Genomic DNA, 22,741 nt, shown 5'->3' with positions numbered 1-22,741 from the left:
AGAACTTAGAAGACTTGAACTAGCTAGCTGGTTATGAAGGTTCAACCATTGACCACACATCTCCATCCTCTAAGACTTTGTAGAGGCCAAGAAAGGAGATGCTGGAGTTGGAAGAAAAAAATTCTTTGGAGAAAACTGTTGACTCTGTGAGTTCCCTCATTCTGCCTCGAAGCGGGAGAGGGTCACTTGGCTCTCACCTCAGGCCTCCTCTCAAGGAGAAAATCAAAAGTGCCCCCTATAGAAATTTGGGAAGGCTGTGTTTGAGAAGCAGGGAATTTTTTTTTTTTAAGTGGAAATGTATAAGTTTTCACTTGATGAGAAAAGAACTACAAGTGAGAGAGAGCGGGCCTGGCCATGTCTGACAGAGTCACTGGGAAGACCAAGGAGTCTTCAGCCTAAAGAAGTGGGGGGAGGCTCTGCTCTGAAACACCACAATCCATGGGTGAGTCAACATTTCTGTGAGTCAACAGAGCTGTAGTTATAAGATCTTCAGTGTTTCTCAAGAAGTTACAGAGAGGAAGAATTGGCTGTAGGTATGTACTTGGTTCAGAGAAAACAAATGGCACTGCGTTAATACTGGTCATTAAGGCCCTCCTTACTGCTTTCCTGCCCCCTTTTAGAAGTGGAGGTAGAAGAGAGGAGGGTTTCCAGTCAAGAGGGAAGATAGTACCTATGCCAGCATTTCCCCACGCAGGCTTCCTCACTGGGAGGTCCCATCCCCAGAGGAGAGAGGTACCAGTGTAGATGAATTTCCAAATTTGACCACTACATGGCATTGAACATTTTAATTACTTTAATGAGACTTTTCTGGCAATAAGAAAGTAGTCATTTCTTTGAGAGTGATTGAGTAAGTTGTGGAGTCTACTTAGTATTACATTTTGATTTAGAGGTATAACTGGTTTCATGGAGGGGGCAGGTTCAAACGGGGTGGGGAAGAGGAATGCAATAACTTCTTACTGCCCCTGAAGTCCCAATTAATCAATCTATGAGATTATACACATTAAAAAAAAAAAAAAGCAGAATTAGGATCATGCCATGCCTCCAATTCATCATGCATATCCTTCCCTGTCAATCCACGATCAGCTGTATGGTCATGTTCTTACCCTCATCTATACAGCCCAAGCCACCTTGTTCCAGAATACCATGAGGAGCCAGGCAAGTGCATAGATCCAATAAATGACATTTGGTGGTCTAATATCACAAAAAAGAAAAACCACTTTCTATAGAGGGTGGAACCTTCTAACACTGAAACTTTCACAATTAAGATATTTATTTATTTATTTATTTATTTATTATTTTTTTAGAAATCTCTACATCCAACAAGGGGCTCGACCTCATGACCCTGAGATCAAGAGTGACATGTTCTTTCAACTGAACCAGCCAGGTGTCCCTACAGTGAAGTAATTTAAATTGAGTAAAGGACAAAGGTCACAGAAGAGCTCATTGGGGGAGGAGGCGTTCAAATAACACTGTCTTCTTCCAGAGGTTTCACTCCTTCCACTGCTGAGTTTTGACAAGCTGCATGTGTTCCAAAGTTGGCAGGCATAAAGGCATAAAGGGTGGACTGTGGTTGATCAGGGCGTGGGGAGGTGCTATAGGATGGACAATATGTTCAGTGCAAAACACACTGACCTCTGAGTAAGAGAGGATCCTACCATAGGATTCAAACCCTGCCATTTGCTGTAATGTGACCGTGGCTCAGATGCTTAGGCTCTTCCAGGCTCTAATCTCTTAGATATAAACAAGTGGAATTTAACATGCGCAGAAGTATCATGAGAGGCAAGTGAGCTTCTGTGTGTTGAGGTACTCCATAAGCTATACAGCAATGCATATGCATAAAGATGTTTATGCATCGTTTAATCAGGATAGACATGAACTTGGTTCACAGCCTGCACATCTAGATGTGCAGTTTTGGTTATTTCAAGTCTAGGAGAACTTTGCTGATGTTTGCTGCATAGCACAATTCCAGAAGCGACCCCACAGTGGTGGGCAGAGTAGGCACCATCGTACTTAGCTCAGAATCAAGGCTTTTGAGGTGTATCAGGGTCTGCACTTGGTTCTGGCCTTACTTACCTTGTGTTTTGGACAGTTTCCTTCAAATCTCTAAATCTCCTTTCTTCATTTCTAAAATTGGGTTAGTAATACCTACTTCCTAGATTTGTCCTCAGGATTCAAGGAGATGTGTTGAAGCACATAATGGCATTCATTAAAGCTCTAATATAGCCAATATTACTACCCCATTTCTCTAATTTCTGCTCCAGTTAGGTGTGGTTTGGGAAAATAATTCTCTGTGTCAGTATGTGTAGGAGCCATCATTCCAGCTCTATAAGGACCATAGTCCATAGGCCTCAGACAACAAATCCCTTCTTGGCTAAGACAGGGACAATGGCCTGCTGGCTGGTGCAGGAGGCAGGACCTTTCCGATCCATGAGGCTTTTACATTGTTGATACTGTTGCTGATGATCCAACAGGGCCTTTCTTGGAATTTATAGAAAGAAAAAGCATGACCTTACAATCCTTACCGCAGGAGAAAAATAAACTAACGGTAGAATTTCGTGGTTTTGAGTATATCCAAGGTTCTTTTCTTTGGATTGAACCCTGACCTTCATGTCAAACATGAAGAGCTAATAAGTTTCTCTGTTTGTTTGCCAGTTTCTAACAATGGTGAGGATTTGGGGGTGCATTAGCATAAAGTACAGAAGAAGCCTGAGTTTGTTTCTGCATGGCTGTGACCCTCTCCCCCTACCTGAGCTCTGCATTGTAGCCAGAGGCCTGTTTACTCGTGTAGGATAATATCACCCAGTCCCCGTGTTACAGACTTAACTTGTGTCGCCCTCACAAAATTTATATGTTGAAATGCTAATTCTCACTATGTTTGAAGACAGGGCATTTGAGGGGCTAATTAAAGTTAAATGAGGTCATGCTCGCTTCGGCAGCACATATACTAAAGTTAAATGAGGTTGTGAGGGCCTTAACCCAACAGGACTGGAGTCCTCATAAGAAGAGGGAGAGCTACCAGGAGTGTGTGTGCACAGAGCAAAGACCATGTGAGGACACAGCAAAGGGGAGGCCATTTGGAGGCCTGGAAGGGATGCTTCACCCGCAACCAAGCCTGCAGGTGCTCTGATCTCGGACCTCCAGCCTCCCAAACTGTGAGAAAATAAATTTCTGCTGTTGAAGCTGCCAGTCTGTGGTATTCAGTTATGACAGCCTAGGCTGACTAATACACCTGGTATCCAAGTCTATCTCTATTTAGTTCAGCATGAAATCAGTCTTTTTAATTGATTGTATCTGGCTTTATCCACGTGTCCAAACTTACCTCCTGCTGTTCTCGCCACTAAATTCCATCCATTCCATCTTGTATTCTTTTGCTATCCTGAGTTTGAAGGAGAAAAAAAAATCATCACGTGAAGTTTGTCTGACTGGAACTTCCTTTCTCTGGTAGCTTTCAAGAGTGGCTCCTTCTCTTCCTTGAAGTTTGAGCCCAAGGGTCCCTCATCAGGAAGGTTATGTCTGATCATTTCCTGAGGAGATCATTTCCCTCCTGTCCCACCCCCAGAATGCTCCATGATACTCTTCTCTTATTTCCTTCTCGGTATTTGTCAGTCTCTGACATTATCTCATGTACTATTTGTTTGTCTCTTCTCACTAGGAAATCTCAGTGAGGACAGGGCCCTGACTGTTTGTTCAATGTTCATCCTCTGTCCCAGTGTCCTGTGGAGCACTGAACACATGAGCAGCCCAGTATGTGCATGCTGAACGTTGAGTGGATGAATGTGTCTCTTCTGTTTTCTGTTCCCCATTCCCCTTTCCAGAGAGTCTCCAACCACTGCCTATCCCATATTCCATGCCCCAGGCTGCCTGCTTTTAGATAATCTGCTCCAATTAACTAAAAGCTCTTTAAAAACTGAGATAATTCTCCTCACAGGGGCAGTTGCATTTCATCTGGAATTAGACTTGTGTTGAATGTTTACTGAAATGGGAAAATATTGAAGTATACAATGACTAGTCCAGTGTCCTTCGAATTGAGATCACCATCAATACCCTTTAATTCCACTCAGTTGAAGGGCCTTGCAGGCTGTAGCCTCTATTTAGGCTGTACAAGAAAATACTAGTGCTCATAAAAGGAAAAAACATTTTTAATAAAGTGATCTTATAGGACATTAGATATTGGCTGGCTTTGAAGGTCTTTTATTGCACTAAGTCTTCAATAAAACACAATTCCCTCTTCCCTGAAGGTGTGAGAGGGAGATAAAGTGAGAAGGCTGTGGTCACAATCTAGGGAAGGATCCATAGCCCAATGACATTGAAATTCAGTCTGGAGTGCTATAAACCATCCAAACTGTTGTGTAATTTACAACTGTGCCACTTCACATGCCAACAAGGCAGGGAAGTAAGATGCCGAACAGAACCACTTGTCACTGATTTCCCTGTTTAAAGATGCCCCCAATCTATTATCAAACCTTTCTCTTCCTCTCTTCCTGCAAGTTGGACAAAGTGAAGCCTGCTAATTCTAATGCCAACAGGATGCTGTACTTGTCACTTTTCATTGCAAGTGTTTCTATAGAAAATGCCGTCCAGCTTTCCTGGAGGAGGGCTTGACATTCATCCCTGCCTTTACTTCATTACCCTGAGCCTAAGCTCAGTTTCAATATCAAACACAGAGAGAAAGATCTGAATCTACTAGAGCAGAGATTGGTCACAGAGAAGCATTAGCCAGGCCCCTATGAGCAAACATGGTTTCTAAATTAATATCTTGCTAACAGCTTCTTCCGCCTGTTTTATTAAAGTAACATTATGACTTGGAATAGTTCTAGTTTTTTTTTTTTTTTCATCAGTGTCCAATATCTAATTTTAGTACTTTGCAGAGGAAGATTCTATTAGGTTGTATTATATAGTTAGCATTGAATATATAGTTATTTTTCCCCACTTGAGCGTAAGAGGAAAAGGCTACTTTAGTTCACAGGATGCTTAGCACACAATAGCTTTACCAGTTCATTGAACAGCTCTATAAAAACCAGTCTCTGTAAGTTTAAATGCTACCTTCAATCTATCCCATCCCGCTTATCCCCATTGTCTATGCATGTAGAACCTTGTCCCTATTTTACCTGAAACTTGATTTGATTAAAGAGAGGCTGCTTGAATTGTCTTTGCCACAACATGAAGAGCAAAAAGCAAATATCTTAGAAACATCCCTCACCTTTAACAGAAGAGAATAATAACAACGACATCCGATCAATGCGGAAGAGCTGGTGAGACAATGGGCAGCGGGGAAAAAGAAGCGTGACGAAGAAAAAAATCATAAAACCTTCAAAATTGTAATAGACTGATAGAAGAAATATATGACCTTTGCACCCTGGCAATGATTTCTGCTGAGAAGAGCCTGGTCGTTCTCTCAATCTCTCTCTATCTCAGTTTCTCTTTCTTTCTTCTTTACCTCTGAAGAAACAATTCTCTAGGAAGAGGAAGGGGTTCCCCCCCCCCTTTTAAGCGGAAAAATCATTGAAGTTTTACAGTAATACTGAAAAACTTATACTAACATATATTCTGTTTGTAAATATGGAATCCTTTTGGCAGACCTACAGAAACAAACCAGCACTGATATTGCTCTTGAATTTATTGGGGCTTATAGAGAATTTCCCTAAAGATGCTGATAACATTCAATCCAACTTCTATTTTATTTTTTTTAAGATTTTATTTATTTATTTGACCAGAAGGAGACAGCAAGAGAGGGAGTACAAGCAGGGAGAGTGGGAGAGGGAGAAGCAGTCTTCCCCACAGAGCAGGGAGCCGATGTGGGGCTTGATCCCAGGATCCTGGGATCATGACCCAAGCTGAAGGCAGATGCTTAACAACTGAGCCACCCAGGTGCCCCTCAATCTGACTTATAAAAATAGATGGCAAGCGTTTTAAAAACACTAGCATCTTTTTCTTTACTTATAAGGAATTAAAAATCCTAAGAAATTAAAATTCTAATATTTGTACAATCATGCATGATGAGTCACGCATTTAAATACACCAAGTGGGGCGCCTGGGTGGCTCAGTGGGTTAAAGCCTCTGCCTTCAGCTCGGGTCATGATCCCAGAGTCCTGGGATCAAGCCCCGCATCGCATCGGGCTCTCTGCTCGGCAGGGAGCCCGCTTCCTCCTCTCTCTGCCTGCCTCTGCCTACTTGTGATCCCTGTCTGTCAAATAAATAAATAAAATCTTTAAAATATATATATATAAATAAATAAATACATACATACATCAAGTGTAAGGTGAGTGCATGAATCCAGATGGTGTGCATTTTCATGGTCATTTGTTAGTTCCTCTGCAAATGAACAATGTTACCATTCGTTGCATTCACTTCCCTCCACTCCTTAAAGTTGCAAACCTCTGCAACCACTGATTTCCATAATCCTTTCTCTGGATATGTTCTCTAGGGTAACTTGGCATAATCTTGTCATCGCGTGGTGAGTTTAGATTTCAGACCTACCCTGGATACAACAGTCTTTATCAGGGTAGTAAAAAAAAAAGAAAAAGAAAAGAAAAGAAAAAAAAAATTAACCCTACTCCAGTGTGCCTATTTTCGAAAACGATTTAGCATATTGTTTTTCCAGACAGTTCTTAATTTATTTTTTTGTTAGCTCACGTATTTGATTTTATTGGAATAAAAGAATGGAGGGTCTTAAAACTTCAAGTATAACAAACTACTTATTCTTCATTCAGATGTTCTCATGTGCTGCATATCTTAGTCTTTGTTGCATACCTTTCTTTTTACAAGCAGCAATCTTCCTGGCACTGCTGCTAGAATGAAGTAGTCCTTCTGATCCTCTCTAGACTTTGAATTATAATCTTGCTCAGAAGGATTTATGTCCTTAAATATTGGAATTATAATCTTGTTCTTCGTTCTTATGATTTTGCAACTTACCAGAAAAGACATCACTTCACCTGTGAGTTTCTCTGATAATAAATAATGTTTATTTAATATCGACTGCATGATGGACACCCTTCTAAGTGTGTGCTGTGCAGGGATCCATCGGGAAAGAGCATACCCAAAAAGAATTATTAGAGAGTTTAAATAGGGACTAGTTACAAAAATATGAGCAGAATTAAGGGGAAATAATAGGGATGGCAAAAGACGCCAGAGTCAGCTGGGTGTTCATTCTTTCTGGTGGCAGAGTAATATTCCATTGTATATATGGACCGCATCTTCTTTATCCATTTGTCTGTTGAAGGGCATCTCTGCTCTTTCCACAGTTTGGCTATTGTGGACTTTGCTGCTATGAACACTGGGGTTTATATGGCCCTTCCCTTCACAACATCTATATTTTGGGAGTAAATACCCAGTGGTGCAATTGCTGGGTAACAGGGAAACTCTGTTTTTAATATTTTTTAAAAATTTATTTATTTATTTTTTCAGTGATCCAAAATTCATCATTTATGCATCACACCCACTGCTCCATGCAATGCGTTCCCTCTTTAATACCCACCACTGGGCTCACCCAACCCCCCCCCCCCCCAAAATCCTTACTTTGTTTCTCAGTGTGCACTGTCTCTGATGGTTTGTCTCCCCCTCCGATTTCCCCCAACTCACTTCTCCTCTCCATCTCCCACTGTCCTCTGTTATTCCTTATGCTCCACAAGTAAGTGAAACCTTATGATAATTGACTCTCTCTGTTTGACTTGTTTCATTTTTTGAGGAAACTTCACACTGTTTTCCAAAGTAGTTATACCAGCTTGCATTCCCACTAACAGTGTAAGAGGGTTCCCCTTTCTCCACACCCCCTCCAACATTTATTGTTTCTTGCCTTGACAAGGCGAGAAACATTTTCTGGGGAATAGTATAGTGGTATAAACCTGAGATATGTGCAAAGATTTTAAAAATTGGCAGAAAGATTTTCAAAGTTTTTAACTTCTTTTGTACTGGAAATCACACTTCTGTTGAGTTTCTACTATGCTGGAGTAAAGTGAAATTCTTTCATGTCAGAGAGCTTAGTGGAATGCATATTTAAACTATATTCTTGTCACAGTCAAGACTTTTTCTGTTGCAATGAACAAAAACCCTATTCATGGTAACTTAATGAAGAAAGGGCTTTATTGGCTCATGAAGGTGAAAAAAATACTGAGAATTCAGTAGAATGAAGAAGATTCTATAGGAATTGTTGGAGGCCATGGCATGGTTGGAGTCGAGGACCAAACCAGGCCCTGACTTGTGTCTCCTTCAAAGTCCGGACACCTTGACAAGGTTAAGGACGGGAAAGTTGAGTGCACTGAGAAAGGGTCTGTGCTATGTGTCGTGCGCTCGCCTACATGACTTCCCACACGCTCTCCATGCAGTAGGGAACAATGTGGCCAGGGTCCTGAGTTCTTAGTCCTTGTTGTTCTGTACTTCCCATAACCCACTCCCTGGTAGATTGTCTTGCTAATGGCTTTACCCGAAACTACCTGGCATCATGAGGTTTGTTTGTAGTAAATGTAAACTTGTTATAGGAACTTGCAGCCATCTGACAAGGTACTGATATAATGCTCCTCCTATTCTGGTCTGCCTTATAAATGCTTGTAAGACGTGGAATAAATTTGGCACTGTTGGACATCATCTTCAGTGTCCCTCCTGCCCGCATCTCTTTGTCTCTTAACTTTTTTTCATCATCCTCTTAGCCCCCACGGTTACCCTGGTCGATTCGTCGCACTGGCCGCGACAAGGAATTATGGTCTAAAGGATGACTCCACTCGTATTTCATCTCTGCTTTTTCTAACTTCTTGATGTGTTGGTGTCATTTCCTTTTATGCAGTAGTTTCTTAAAATTATAAAAAAAATTATAAAGTTCTACCAAATCTTAACAATTTTATAAAAATTATAAAAATCTTTAGCTCTGGTTTGAAATATTTAAAAATACTAAGAAATTTGTTCTAAATGATTCTCAAGTACATGCAAAAGTTAGGTGTGTTTATATGTTTGTATAAAATTTAGTTTATTACTGTATTGAAAAGAATCATACTAGACATATCTAAATATACACATTTTTATTTAATATGTGACTCTAAAATTCCATTGAGGTACCTTACGATGATTCATTGTCTTGCGGGGGGAATATTCATGTAACAGATATTTACTAAGCCTCTGTTACAAATAAAACACTTAATTACTGGTCCTATGCAGGAATAGAAATGTAAGTATAATTTTCTAACCTCCAAGAGCATACAATTCTGGATGGATAACTATTGTTAGCCCCAGTGAAAGGAATTTCTTTCCTTAGGGTCCATATGTCAATCCAGAAGATAAATTCTGATTGTTTCTTCTAGACCCGAATGACGATCCCATATCCTATTCGTTGTTACCAGGAAGATGGGGTGGTATGATTCCACAGACCTGGCTCACTTGCCAGTCAATGTGATAAAAAATACTACGTGAGTTACCAAAGAACAGAGACAGAATATGTCTTGGGCTAGGAAAAAAAAAAAAAAAGAAGAAAGAAAGAAAAGAAAAGATTTGTTACCATGGTCCAGTAGAAACAGCCAGCTACCTAGTGATTTAATAGATTGTGAGCTTGCCTCCTGCTTTCATTTCCTTCTTCCTCAACCACTCAAGAGATAATGATATTTTAATTTACTACTTTGTTTAATTTCATGTACATGAAAACCATTTTGAAACTTTTTAATTGAAAATTCTTATTTAAGAATACTGTGTGTATCTTACATCTTGATGAAAAACATGAAAAATGTTTAACCACAGATGTTCCAAGAGACACTCAAAATTTGCCTTTGCTATATGATTCACATTGTTTTTCTTCTCAAATGAAAGTAGGAGGTTAGAGGTAATATAACTCTTTGTTTATTTTATTTTATTTTTATTTCTTTTCAGTGTTCCAGAATTCATTGCTTATGCATCTTAATCAAGTGTTCATGATTCACTGTCTTATCTATCTGGAATATTGGCATTTTATTCTATTTTCAGCCAATACAATAAAGCCTATTTCTATTATCCCCACCATTAATGTTTTAAAATCTATGGGAGTTTTTCAATTTCTACATTAATATCATATAAGTTTATTCCTCTTCCTTATACTCCATTTTCCTCAGGCCTCTAAAAAAATAGTGGGGTGGTCCAACTGCATTCATGTTTGTGAAGAATTTTTTTTTCAGAGCTCTAAAATTTTTAAGGCAAATAAGTGAACAAAACCCAAATAGAATATTTATTCTCTTCACATATAGTTTTATTAGGCATTTACAATTTCCCTTGACATAGTACATAAATGTTTTCTTCAACTACATTGAACATAAAATTATGTCAGGAAACCACTTACATTTTTAATTGCACATGGTACTTGAAAGAGTGATATACATGTCACTATGTTACTATGGATTGGAATATAGACATTTATACTGTCCAAAGTGCAAGAAGAAATCTAAACACTACTTCATTTCTCCAAAGAGATTGAAATTTTGTACATGCTATTCTAGATTTTAGTGGGATTACATTTTCAGAGAGTGATTGAACACCTTTTTTTTTTTTATTTAGTCTCTTACAACTTTATGGTATACCAAAACCTTCTGGAGAATTATCTCTGAACATTAAGGTAGGAATGACACACAGGAAAAGGTGATAAAAGTATATAGAAAAATGAAATAAGTATCGAGTACATGATATGCTATATATTATCTAGGTATGTTAGATAGCATTTATTGAACATTTGCTATTTATAACATCCTAGATCCAGGGCTTTTGTACATTATGTCATTTAATGTACAATTGGAAAGGGCAGGAATTAGATATCCCTGTTACATATGACAAGGTGGCACTTAGTGTGGTTAAGGCAGTCACTTACGGACACAAACTCACAAAAGTTAGAGCTTTCCGTCAAATACAGGATTGTCTGCTATCAAAGATCCTGTCTTAGTCAGTATATAACCTCTCCTTCAACTTTGTCACAAGAGCATAGTTTAAAAACTGTTACCAAAAAATGAATTAAAAATAAATCAATAAAAATAATTACCACTACATGGGTGTGTTTGGTGTGTTTAAAAGAATTATATGAGGGGCGCCTGGGTGGGCTCAGTGGATTAAAGCCTCTGCCTTCGGCTCTGGTCATGATCTTAGGGTCCTGGGATCAAGCCCCACTTCGGGCTCTCCGCTCAGCAGGGAAACTGCTTCCCTTCCTCTCTCTCTCTGCCTGCCTCTCTGCCTACTTATGATCTCTGCCAAATAAATAAAATCTTAAAAAAAAAAAAAAAGAATTATATGACTCACTCAGTTTCCCACATTTAATGAAGGCCAGTCTAGAATTGGAGCTCACAACAGTGAGACTCCAGCCTCATTTCTAATAAGAAGTACACAAAGGCTGCAATTGTGTTATTTCACCCTCAGATATAATGAAGTCCTCTAGGAAAAAAAAAAAAAAAATCAGCTTTTCATTCCCTGTGCTCAATTTAAGAAGTCATAAAGGTTTAAGACATATCTCCTGGAACATTTCCTCCTCTGACAAATTGGAAGTGACGCCATTAGTATCACCTGAATGGACACTTACCTGGACAGTTTGGTCCTTTGGCATCTCTTGTCACCACTATTATTTACGAATCATCTAACCAGGCTTGGAGATTTAGTTTTCAAATTAGTTATTGATCCACACTCCAGGAAGAGCAAATCCTCCCTCCCTACCTTCCTTCCTTCCATTATTGATCTATCTATTATCTATCTATCATCAATCTATCTATCTTGTACCTGTTCAAGGGAGTCCACAAGAGAAAAGTGTAAGAGTTATGATGAGCAGATATCTTCTTCTTTAAGAACTTCTCTGGAGCTCTGAATGTCAACCTTGAAAAGAAAAGACCTGGAATTAACCTTAAGGAGTGACTCAAGGAGACATAGTAAGTCAGGGCCTTGATCCTAACACTCGTTTTCATATCCCTCTGCAATGACCCAGGTCACAGTTATATTCTGATAGTTTATGGTTTTAATAATTAGTCTAGCCTTATATATGTTAATTTCCTACTGCTGGGTGACCAATTATCAAAAACTTAGAAGCTTAACACAACACATATTAAGTATCTCACAGTTCTGTGAGTTAGGAGCCTTGGCACAGGTTAGCAAGGTTCTCAGAGTCTCATAAAGCTGTCATCAAGAGGTACTTGTGCTGCAGACTCATCTGGAGTCTAGACTGGAGAAGAAACAGCCTCCATGCCTACTCAGTTGTTGGCAGGATTCACTTCTTTGCAGTTGAAGGATGTGTGTCCCAGGCTTCTTGCTGACTTTTGACCAGGGGCTGCTTTCAGCAACTTGAAGCCAACTGTATTCTTTGTCACATGGCCCTCACCATAGGCCCTCTTATGGCATGGAAACTTGTTCTTTCAAGGCCAAAGAGGGAGAGCTAGACACTCTATCTAGCAAGACAGGTACTAGAACCTTGTATAATCCCCCTAAGCTGTGCCACATTTCATTGGTTAGAAGCAAGTTCCAGGTTCAACTCCCACACAGCTGAGGGGATTTCACAAAGGCACAGATACCAGAAGGCAGAAATAATAAGTTAAGGAGTTCAACTTAAAGTTTGCCCTATGCTGTGCAGAATGGAAAAAAGCCAACTCCAAATAAAAGGTGCATAAAATAATTTGAAACACCTAATTCTTTTACTGGTCCTCATTCCCCAGTATGCCATAGAGGACCAAAGTCTGGAGTTTCTTGGGAGATAAACTTTAGCTATGAATGGTGAATAGTTGCTTAGGGCTTTTTCCCTCTTGTATCAGATTCTTGTTAAAGTTCTCTTAAACAAGAAAGTATAATTCCTTCACAGAAAACTGGCCATCTTGTCATTTATGGACTTTTGTGACAGTTTGGAATCAGAGATCCTGTTGTTATAAGGAAAAAGCATTTCTCTGTCTCCATCTTTTGTCTTCGTTTCACTCTGAGCTTCTGCTATATTCTTTCTAAGTACAGACCACATTTTATTTTTGTATTAGAACACAAGTAGGAAAAAGGGTTGGGGTGGAAGAGAAGTTTGTTTTTGTTGTTTTGGTTTTTTTAAGATTTATTTATTTATTTATTTGACAGACAGAAATCACAAGTAGGCAGAGAGGCAGGCAGAGAGAGAGAGAGAGGAGGAAGCAGGCTCCCTGCCGAGCAGAGAGCCCGATGCGGGGCTCGATCCCAGGACCCTGGGATCATGACCTGAGCGGAAAGCAGAGGCTTTAACCCACTGAGCCACCCAGGCACCCCTGGAAGAGAAGTTTTGAGGAAGTCTGTCAATGGTGCATTACAGGTCAAGAATTCAACTGTGAACCATATGACTTGGGTCAAGAGGCAGAATTTGGTTACACAAACCTGACTCTATCACACATCCTCATATTGTCCTTTCCTTGCTTCCTACCTCAGTTTTGTTCCCCTCAATCCTGCTCCCTGGGATAGCCCTCTGGATAAAACAACAGTTTATACCTCTTCACATTAGACCCTGCAGTGTATGGGAAAGCAGACTGAGACAGTGGTATTGGGGGTGGCTCTAGAAAGGAGATGAGAATTTGGAGCTGGATTACTCTCTGATCCAATGACAACAAGGATCTCATGACCCGTGACGAGGGCATCATTATCAGTGGGGCTTTCACTGTGAGTAATCAGAAGGAAGTGCAGGTAGAATGTAAGGCACTGTCCATGCAGTAGCTAAGGGCTTGAATGACATGGGGGAAATGATAATGATAAAGAATGTGAATTCATTTGGTTCATTATTGAAAAACTTGAAATAAGATGATGATCGCTTTAGGGCAGCCAACTGCTGTCTCAAAGCACACGAAAGCCAGAGAGCCTCTGGGGCAGCTATTAAGGAGATTTTCATCTTCTGAGGCCACAGCACAGCCTGCACTGAAGATTAGGCCCATCGTAAGGATGATCCCTCCATATGGCATAATTCCTCTAGAAAACCAGTTATCCATACGGTGGTATGTCAGTTAAATTGGATTCCTTCCACCCAGAAAGGGAAAGAATTGACTTCTACTACAACTATGGATATTCCTTCCCTGCCAGCAGTGCATCTACCATCACCATTTAGAAACTTAAAAAATGCCTCACTTGTTATCATGGTCGCCGACGTAACATTGTTTCAGAACAAGGGACCTTTTACAGCAAAGAGACTATGAACAATGGTTGCATGATAACAGATACATCAGTCATACCATAAATCTCATCATCCAGACAGAACAGTAGAATGAATTATTAAAAGTTCAGCTAATGAGACAGTTCAGGACCAACATCCTGGAGACTGGGGCAGTGACCAAAAGAATACAGTCTGTTCAATGGACTGAAAGTGTCCTTAATAGCTGGTATATCTGGGTCTGGGAACCAAGCAGTAGACATAGGATTGGCTCTTCTCACTTTACTCCCAGTGTTGTCTTTATGGATTCAGTGCTTTCTGTTTCCCAGACCTTAGGCTTTTCCAAATTAGTGACCAGGGATCTTGGGAAGAAAGAATGCTTCTCTTAGAAATGTCAAGAGTTCTGTTGAATTTTAAGCTACAACTTTTTTCTAGTTGCTTTGGATTTCTTATGCCAGAGGAGCAAGCATTAAAAAAAGAGTCACTGTACTGGTGGAAATAGAGGCTCCAGATTATCGTGATGAGCTCATGTTGTTCTACACAGTAGTAGATGACGGAAGGAATGTCCTGAACTAGGGACCTCACTGTGGCATCTGTGCTTCTGTGCCCAGCAGTAAGAGTGAAAGGATACTTGCAAAACCTTGACTTTACAGGAGTGAATTAAGGGCAACAATGTATTAAGGATAAGTGCCTGGGCCATTCCAACAGGCAAATCATTATGGTAAGTTGATGTGCTGACCAAGACTGAGAGAAAACCTAGAATAAATGGTAGAGATTGGAAATTGGTATTTGCAAGGATACATAGAGTGACCAAGTGACAGAGGGATGAGGACCTTATGAGTCTTTTTCCATTGGAGACTCAATGCCTCAAAAGTCCAAATATTCATTTATTTTCTTAATCTGTTCACTATTTGCCCGTTTTGTATCTGTCCCTTTAGTCCATCTGGATGATATTATTAATTATCTGGAGAAATATATGGCAACGGTGTATGTGGTTCCGCTTATACAAACCTGTTCTTCATGATAAATCAGGTGTGTAGAAAACAAGAAAAACAAGGTTCTCAAGTAATGCCTAAGATGATAACTGAGTGATGATTAACTCTCAGGTTCAAAAATACACGCACAGCACGTACAGCAGGCAGGGGGTTAAGCAAAAGATTTTTCACAAGAAGTGCAAATAAGGAGCTGGATATTATTTCTTTAGGGTAAAAGGAAAACACTCCTTAATTAGTGAAGGTGAGCAACCAACTTGATTGGCTAATGAGATGTTGAGCTTCAATAAAGGAGGTTTTGGGAAGGAATTACTGCCAACGTCAGGTTTTGCTGCATTGCCATGTTAGAAAGTGCCTGAACATAGACTAGAGGAAAAGAGTTGATCTTCACACCCCACATTATGGGGGGTGTGATTCGATAACTTCTTGGGAGCTTTCTCCTCCATACACTGTTCTTCTCGAGCATTTTTTTTTTTTTTTAAATTGTAGTGAACTTCAAGGTTTGCTGTGTGGCCTTGGATGAACCATTGACCTTTTTTTAGAACTGAGATAGTTGTACCATAAAATAAGAGACAGTGATTAATTCCCTTATAACTTTATTCAACTAATATCTTTTGGACACCTGCGATAGGTTAAATTTTGGGGATGCACTTGAGAACAGGATTAGAAACTCTGCTAAAGGAGTGAGGGTGATTTTCCAGTATACTAACTAAACAGTCCTCCCATTGGTCTCTTCTCTGAGCGTGTTTCTGGCCTATACACTGAGAGGTAATACTTGAAATGAACTATATCTTCTCAGATGAAAATCTGAAGAGACTGTTTGACAGAAGCCTTGCCTTCAGGCTTACTCTGAAATGGAGCTTGTCTCTCTTATTCTGGAAGCTTTTCAGCCTTCATCAGTCACTCTTTCTGTTTTTTATCCTAGGCAAATAAGACATTCTTCCTAATGTTCTACCGAAATCTACTCTGATTTATAGTAACTTCATTTTCTCTGATTTGTCTCTGAAATAATGGCCCAGAATCCTTATAAAAGAACTTGAAAGTAGTCATTGAAGCTGGGGAAAAAGTCTCATTAAAACAATACCGTTGTCATGGTTGAAACAGTTCCTCTCTCTCTCTCTCTCTCTCTCTCTCTCTCACACACACACACACACACACACACACACACCAGCATTGCTAGAGATGTCATAGAAGGGATGACATAGTGAAAATGACTATTTGTTAGAATAATACCAGGAATGGGATCTGGGGAAGTGAGGTCAGGCTTTGCCTGACAGATGCAGATCTCCTCAGGGTCCTTCTGGTGGCTCACAATAGCAGCTGACTTTGTTTAGTTTTATCTTGGGGTATGTCTACACTCAAAAGGGAGATTTTTCTGGCTAAATGTGGTGGCATTAGGCCTATGAAGCTAGTGAGGGAAGGTGTGAGCTGCATATACCATTCTTAGAACACCCAGTGAAATGCCAAGCATTTGCTAGTTCTACTAAAATACATTTTTGATTAGTTTGAAATTGCAATTATTTGATAATAATACTTATAAAAACAGCTCCGTGCAAGAAAAATGATGAACTTTTCCTTCCCATTTGAAAACAATTCCTTGAGATTAGCAGAAGGCATTAGAGAAATAAGTGCTGCTTTTTCATCTAATCCTACAAAAACAGGATGGCTTGTTGTTCAAACTCATCAAAGTAATTGCAGTTCTCTTGAAAGAGTTGGACTTTTTGGATGTTCCAAGCCAATGATAGGGGGGTCCTCTGTTTTTCTTGGTGATGCTACAAAAATAGAGGCAAAATTCCATCTGAGAAATGAAAATAAATTTTATATCTAGCAGGGATAATAACATGATAAATCAATAATATTATATATTAAAGCATGCTTTTAAACATAAAGTCTAATTTCATTATTATTTTCACCCATCCACCTGTTTCTTTCTTTCTTTCTTTCTTTTTTAATGATTTATTTACTTACTTACTTACTTGAGAGAGAGAGCACACAGAGGGAGAGGGAGAAGCAGCCTCCTGCTGAGCAAGGAGCCAGATGCGGGGCTCGATCCCAGGACCATGAGAACATGACTTGAGCCAAAGGCAGACTCTTAACTGAGCCACCCACGCATCCCATCATTCTATTGTTTCTTAAGTGAGAAAAATAGCTGCTAAAAGTTATTAGTTTCTTCTTTGAAATTGGTGAAGAAGCATTCCTCATTGTGAAAACTTTGATTTGTTAAGCCATATTTAGGATTATTATGTTACAGCTTATCCTTACATATTTCCTTGAGGTGCTGGGATCATTGTCTTTCTTAATGGTATAACACCTTTGAATAAGAAAATAGAATATATAGAATTCTTCACATATTGTCCATAAGCCAGAAATGCTTATTTTTTGATTAATGTATTCACCCAAAGAGTTCCATGTGTTTTTTTTCCAACTAGCTGCCAATTATCTTGTAGATCCTTTTGGATAGTTGTCTAGGAAAGAATTTTTGAATCTTAAATGCACTTAAAAATTAGAGTATCAGAGTAAAAAAGAATCAGAAGTTCAATTCGAGAAAATTGGGGTTTAGTAGCTAGTCTCATGAGCTGTTACTTTACCTAGCATAGGTTCCATCCTTGTGTACATAAGGTCTATGAATCAGATTGTGCTCAATGCTCTTTCCATTTTAGTTTCTGAGGTTTTAGTTCCATGTATGATTATCTCATCTGTCCATCTCTTTTCTGTCATTATTACTACTAATAGTAGTCAGATAATGGTATTTTATTTATTTATTTTTTTTTTTTAAAGATTTTATTTATTTATTTGACAGAGAGAAATCACAAGTAGTCGGAGAGGCAGGCAGAGAGAGAGAGGGAAGCAGGCTCCCTGCTGAGCAGAGAGCCCGATGCGGGACTCGATCCCAGGACCCTGAGATCATGACCCGAGCTGAAGGCAGCGGCCTAACCCACTGAGCCACCCAGGCGCCCAAATAATGGTATTTTAATCAAGGAGGAAATGAAGAGCCAGGAAGATGAAGTTATTTACTCAAAGATATACCGCCAGAAACAGTAGATGTAGTTGAGTGCTAAGTACATTAGGAACATTTTTCTGTTTGATCCTTTTCTCAAAAAGTTAAATATAGGAGAATATGTATCTCGCAGTTAGTTCCTCAGGAAGAGGCTGGTAAAAATAGATAATTGGTCTTTATCAAGTGAGGGCTCTGAGCTGATCACCAAACCAAACTCAGCAGAAGGGACCAGGGGAGTCGCCTTCAGGTCTGGAGCAGCATATGATGGAGATATCATCACTTCCTAGCACCACCTCCCTGAACGTCTCCCTCCCTTTAGGTTAGAGCCCTTGCAATGAAATTTCTCTTTGAAATGTTTTTTTTTTTTTTAATTTTTTATTTTTTATAAACATATATTTTTATCCCCAGGGGTACAGGTCTGTGAATCACCAGGTTTACACACTTCACAGCACTCACCAAATCACATACCCTCCCCAATGAAGGACCTCAATGTACGTAAGGAATCCATCAAAATCCTTGAGGAGAACACGGGCAGCAACCTCTTTGACCTCTGCCGCAGCAACATCTTCCTAGGAACAACGCAAAAGGCAAGGGAAGCAAGGGCAAAAATGAACTATTGGGATTTCATCAAGATCAAAAGCTTTTGCACAGCAAAGGAAACAGTTAACAAAATCAAAAGACAACTGACAGAATGGGAGAAGATATTTGCAAACGACATATCAGATAAAGGACTAGTGTCCAGAATCTATAAAGAACTTAGCAAACTCAACACCCAAAGAACAAATAATCCAATCAAGAAATGGGCAGAAGACATGAACAGACATTTCTGCAAAGAAGACATCCAGATGGCCAACAGACACATGAAAAAGTGCTCCATATCACTCGGCATCAGGGAAATACAAATCAAAACCACAATGAGATATCACCTCACACCAGTCAGAATGGCTAAAATCAACAAGTCAGGAAATGACAGATGCTGGCGAGGATGCGGAGAAAGGGGAACCCTCCTACACTGTTGGTGGGAATGCAAGCTGGTGCAGCCACTCTGGAAAACAGCATGGAGGTTCCTCAAAATGTTGAAAATAGAACTGCCCTATGACCCAGCAATTGCACTATTGGGTATTTACCCTAAAGATACAAATGTAGTGAACCAAAGGGACACATGCACCCGAATGTTTATAGCAGCAATGTCCACAATAGCCAAACTATGAAATGTTTTATTGTTTCTCAAGAGCAACTTAACGTGACTCCCTTCACCTGGAGGCCTGACACCTCTGAATTAGATCCCTGAAATGATGCCGCAAAACTGAACCCATTTAATTTTGTCGGGTTCTATTCATTTGCATAATGAATATTGAGCTCATTTCCAGCTCTATGAGAACACTCCATATTAGCTAGTGGCAAAATAAAACTCTTTTTATAACCAGAATTTTCTAAGTAGCATTCACTCAAAATAACTTGGGAAAATATTAAAATTGTGAATTGAATTACAGATTAATTTGTCTGCATAATTTCAATCTTAAACAAAAATTCAGAGATTAAAGGCATACATCATAATTTAAAAATAAACTGAAAAACTGAGGGGAATCAGGAAAGATGGACAATTAAATAGGTGTTCCTTATGTATCCTTTTGGTCACCTACTTGCCTTCTGATGAGTAAAATAATGAGGACTGACTATAGATACATGTGGAAAGCCGCATATATAGGCCAGTGGTCCCATAAAAACAAAGAGAAAAATGCAGATAGACTCTAACATTTATATACATCAAGGAACTGCAGAAGGAATAAAACACTGAACAAAGGAAGTTAGAAACAAATGACCACACACTAAATTATTGATATAAAATTCTAACCATGCAAAACTATGGAGACTGAATTCAGAATAGGGGTTTATTCATCATGTATTAATGTCTACATAACAAATGCCCACAAATGTAGAGAATTAAAACAACACATGCTGATGATTTCAAATCTTCTGTAGGTTCAGAGGTCAGCTATGGCTTATCTGGATCTTCTGATTGAACTATCCCAGAGAAGCATTCAGGGTGTCTGCCTGGTTCATTGTCTTCTGGAGCTGTCTGTGGGGAAGAGTCTGCTTCCAAAGCAAGTAAGTCTGCTGGCAGATTTTATTTCCTTGTAGGAATGAGAGACATGGCTTCTCTCTGGCTGTTAGTTGACTCTGGTCCTGGAGACTTCCTGCAGTTCCTGGAGGCTGCCCTTAATTCCTTGCCATGTGGATTTTCCCAACGTAGTCACTTTGTCAAGATAGCAAGGAGTCTGCAGAGCTAATTCACGAGCAGGATGAAGTCACACATAACATGACAAGCACAGAGTAACATCTCTCTCCCTTTACCATTTCTTGTGGTTGAAAGCAAGTCAAGACCACTGGTCCGCAGGTGGAGGGGATGGCAAGAGCACCCTGCAGTCTGCCTGCCGGGTCCCTACATAGAGTATTAATTTAAAGGGAAATAACTGGAACCGGAAACAAAGGGGGCTTTGTTGTTGTTGTTGTTGGATAATGGAAATACTGTATTTCTTAATTGTATTGGTGGCTACAAAAGTATAGTCCCTCCATAATAGTTTAGCAAGCTGAGTACTTATGATTTGGGGCCTTTAGGATTATTAGATTTTGATTAAAAGTTTACTTAATGGAATAATATTGAACATATTTTCGTATGCCTGTTAGCCATTGGTATGTTTTCTTTGGCAAAACATCTGTCTAGTCCTTTGCCGCTTATAGGAGGTATCTAATGCAGTCCAACTTACAGAAGCAGAGGATACAATAGTGGGTACCAGGAGCTGGGGAGTGGGGGAATTCGATTTGTTAAAAAAACAACATCAAGCTTCAGTGATGCTCATTGAATAAATTCTAGACATCTGCTCTACAACATGGTGGCTACAGTAACACGTCTGCTGTACAACACGGTGGCTACAGTAACACGTCTGCTATATGACACGGTGGCTACAGTAAGAACACAAGTATTGTGCACTTCAAATTTTCTAAGAGAATAGATCTCATGTTGTGTTCTTACTGCAAAAAAACAAAAAAGAGACACAAAGAAACTCTGGAAGATGCTGGATACATTTATTATCTTCACCCCGATGATGGTATTAATGAGTGTTTGCATATATACTAACTAGTCAGATTGCATACATTTAATATGTGCAGCTACTTAACATTTATACCACAATAAAGCTGTTGAAAATTTATTTCAGGTCAACATATGCCCACAAACATATACATTTCTAATATATATTTTGTACTTACTATATCCATGTAATGTAAGTGCAAAAAAGCAAAGAGGCCTTATTACTATCAATGCTTTATTTGATACTAATTACATTAAGTTAAAGAAAAAGACACAACTTTCTATCTTAAAGGAAAAAAATCTATGGTAATATACTAGTCATTACTATCTTGTACCAAAACTTAAAGCAACAAAATACACAAAGTGAGGCACTTATGTGTCTTTTACAGAAATTGATAAATTTGAATAATATAATCAAGGTATTTACAAAGAGATCACATACATACATATTCTTTTCTTAAATCAATGAACTATTTACATAAAAATTCACTAATATAGTTAGCAACAAAGAAAATTAATTAAAGATACTCCATAGACCAGAGTATTTTATCACAGTCCAGTAAGACTGTGTACCAAAAACAAAGAAATAAACACACAAATTCAAAACATTAATAAAATAGAACAAAGCTTACTCCTGAAAAATTAAGAAACAATCCTCTGAGTATTTCTTAATAACAGTGATAATGAACTCAGCATTAAAAATTGTCTAGAAATGAATGAAAGTAACAAACCACAGTAAAACATGAGCCCAACTTAGAGCTAGACTCAGAAGAATATTTGTAGCTTTAAGTATTTTTTAATTAAAAAAGGAAGTTGGATTGAATTAATACTAATAAGAAACTAGTAAAATGAAACTACAGCTAAGCCCCCCAAATTGAAAGAAACCTTTTAATAAAGACAGAAATAGAAATTAATGAAATAAGAAAGTAGTAAGATTACATACAATGAATAGCTACTCTTGAAGATGCTGGTTGGTTTGGGTAAGGAAAGAAAGAAAAACAACATTAAGAACAAAATTTGACCTGACTTATGTAAAATTATGGAAACTTGCAAGGTAATATTATGCATAACTCTTTAAAAATACATATTGCATGGAGCACTGGGTGTGGTGCTTAAACAATGAACCTTGTAACATGAAAAAATTAAAATTAAGATGTTAAAAAATATAAGGGGTGCCTGGGTGGCTCAGTCATTAAGAGTCTGCCTTCAGCTCAGGTCATGATCCCAGGGTCTTGATTGAGCCCCCTACTCGGTAGGAAGCCTGCTTCTCCTCCTCCCACTCCCTTAGCTTGTGTTCCCTGTATCACTGTGTCTCTCCCTGCCCCCCCCCCAAATATATATGTATGAACTTTGGGAAAATGGTGATTTTTCCACAAAGTAGAGATATTACAGATATTACTTTGATTAAGGAAGAGTTATAAAATAATAATAGACAAATCATCATAAGGAGATTTCAAAAGTTCTTTTTTTAAGAAAGCTCATCTTAAAAGGTACCAGATTCGGGTGGGCTTATGAGTTATAGTTTTCTTAAGAGTTACATAAGAATTGAGTTTAAAGATGATATATAATTCTGATAATCCCCTATCAAGGAAAAATATAGAGTT

The sequence above is a fragment of the Mustela nigripes genome, chromosome 4, assembly GCF_022355385.1.
Source record: "Mustela nigripes isolate SB6536 chromosome 4, MUSNIG.SB6536, whole genome shotgun sequence".
NCBI classification, from domain to species: Eukaryota; Metazoa; Chordata; class Mammalia; order Carnivora; family Mustelidae; genus Mustela; species Mustela nigripes.
This window is presented reverse-complemented; position numbering follows the sequence as displayed.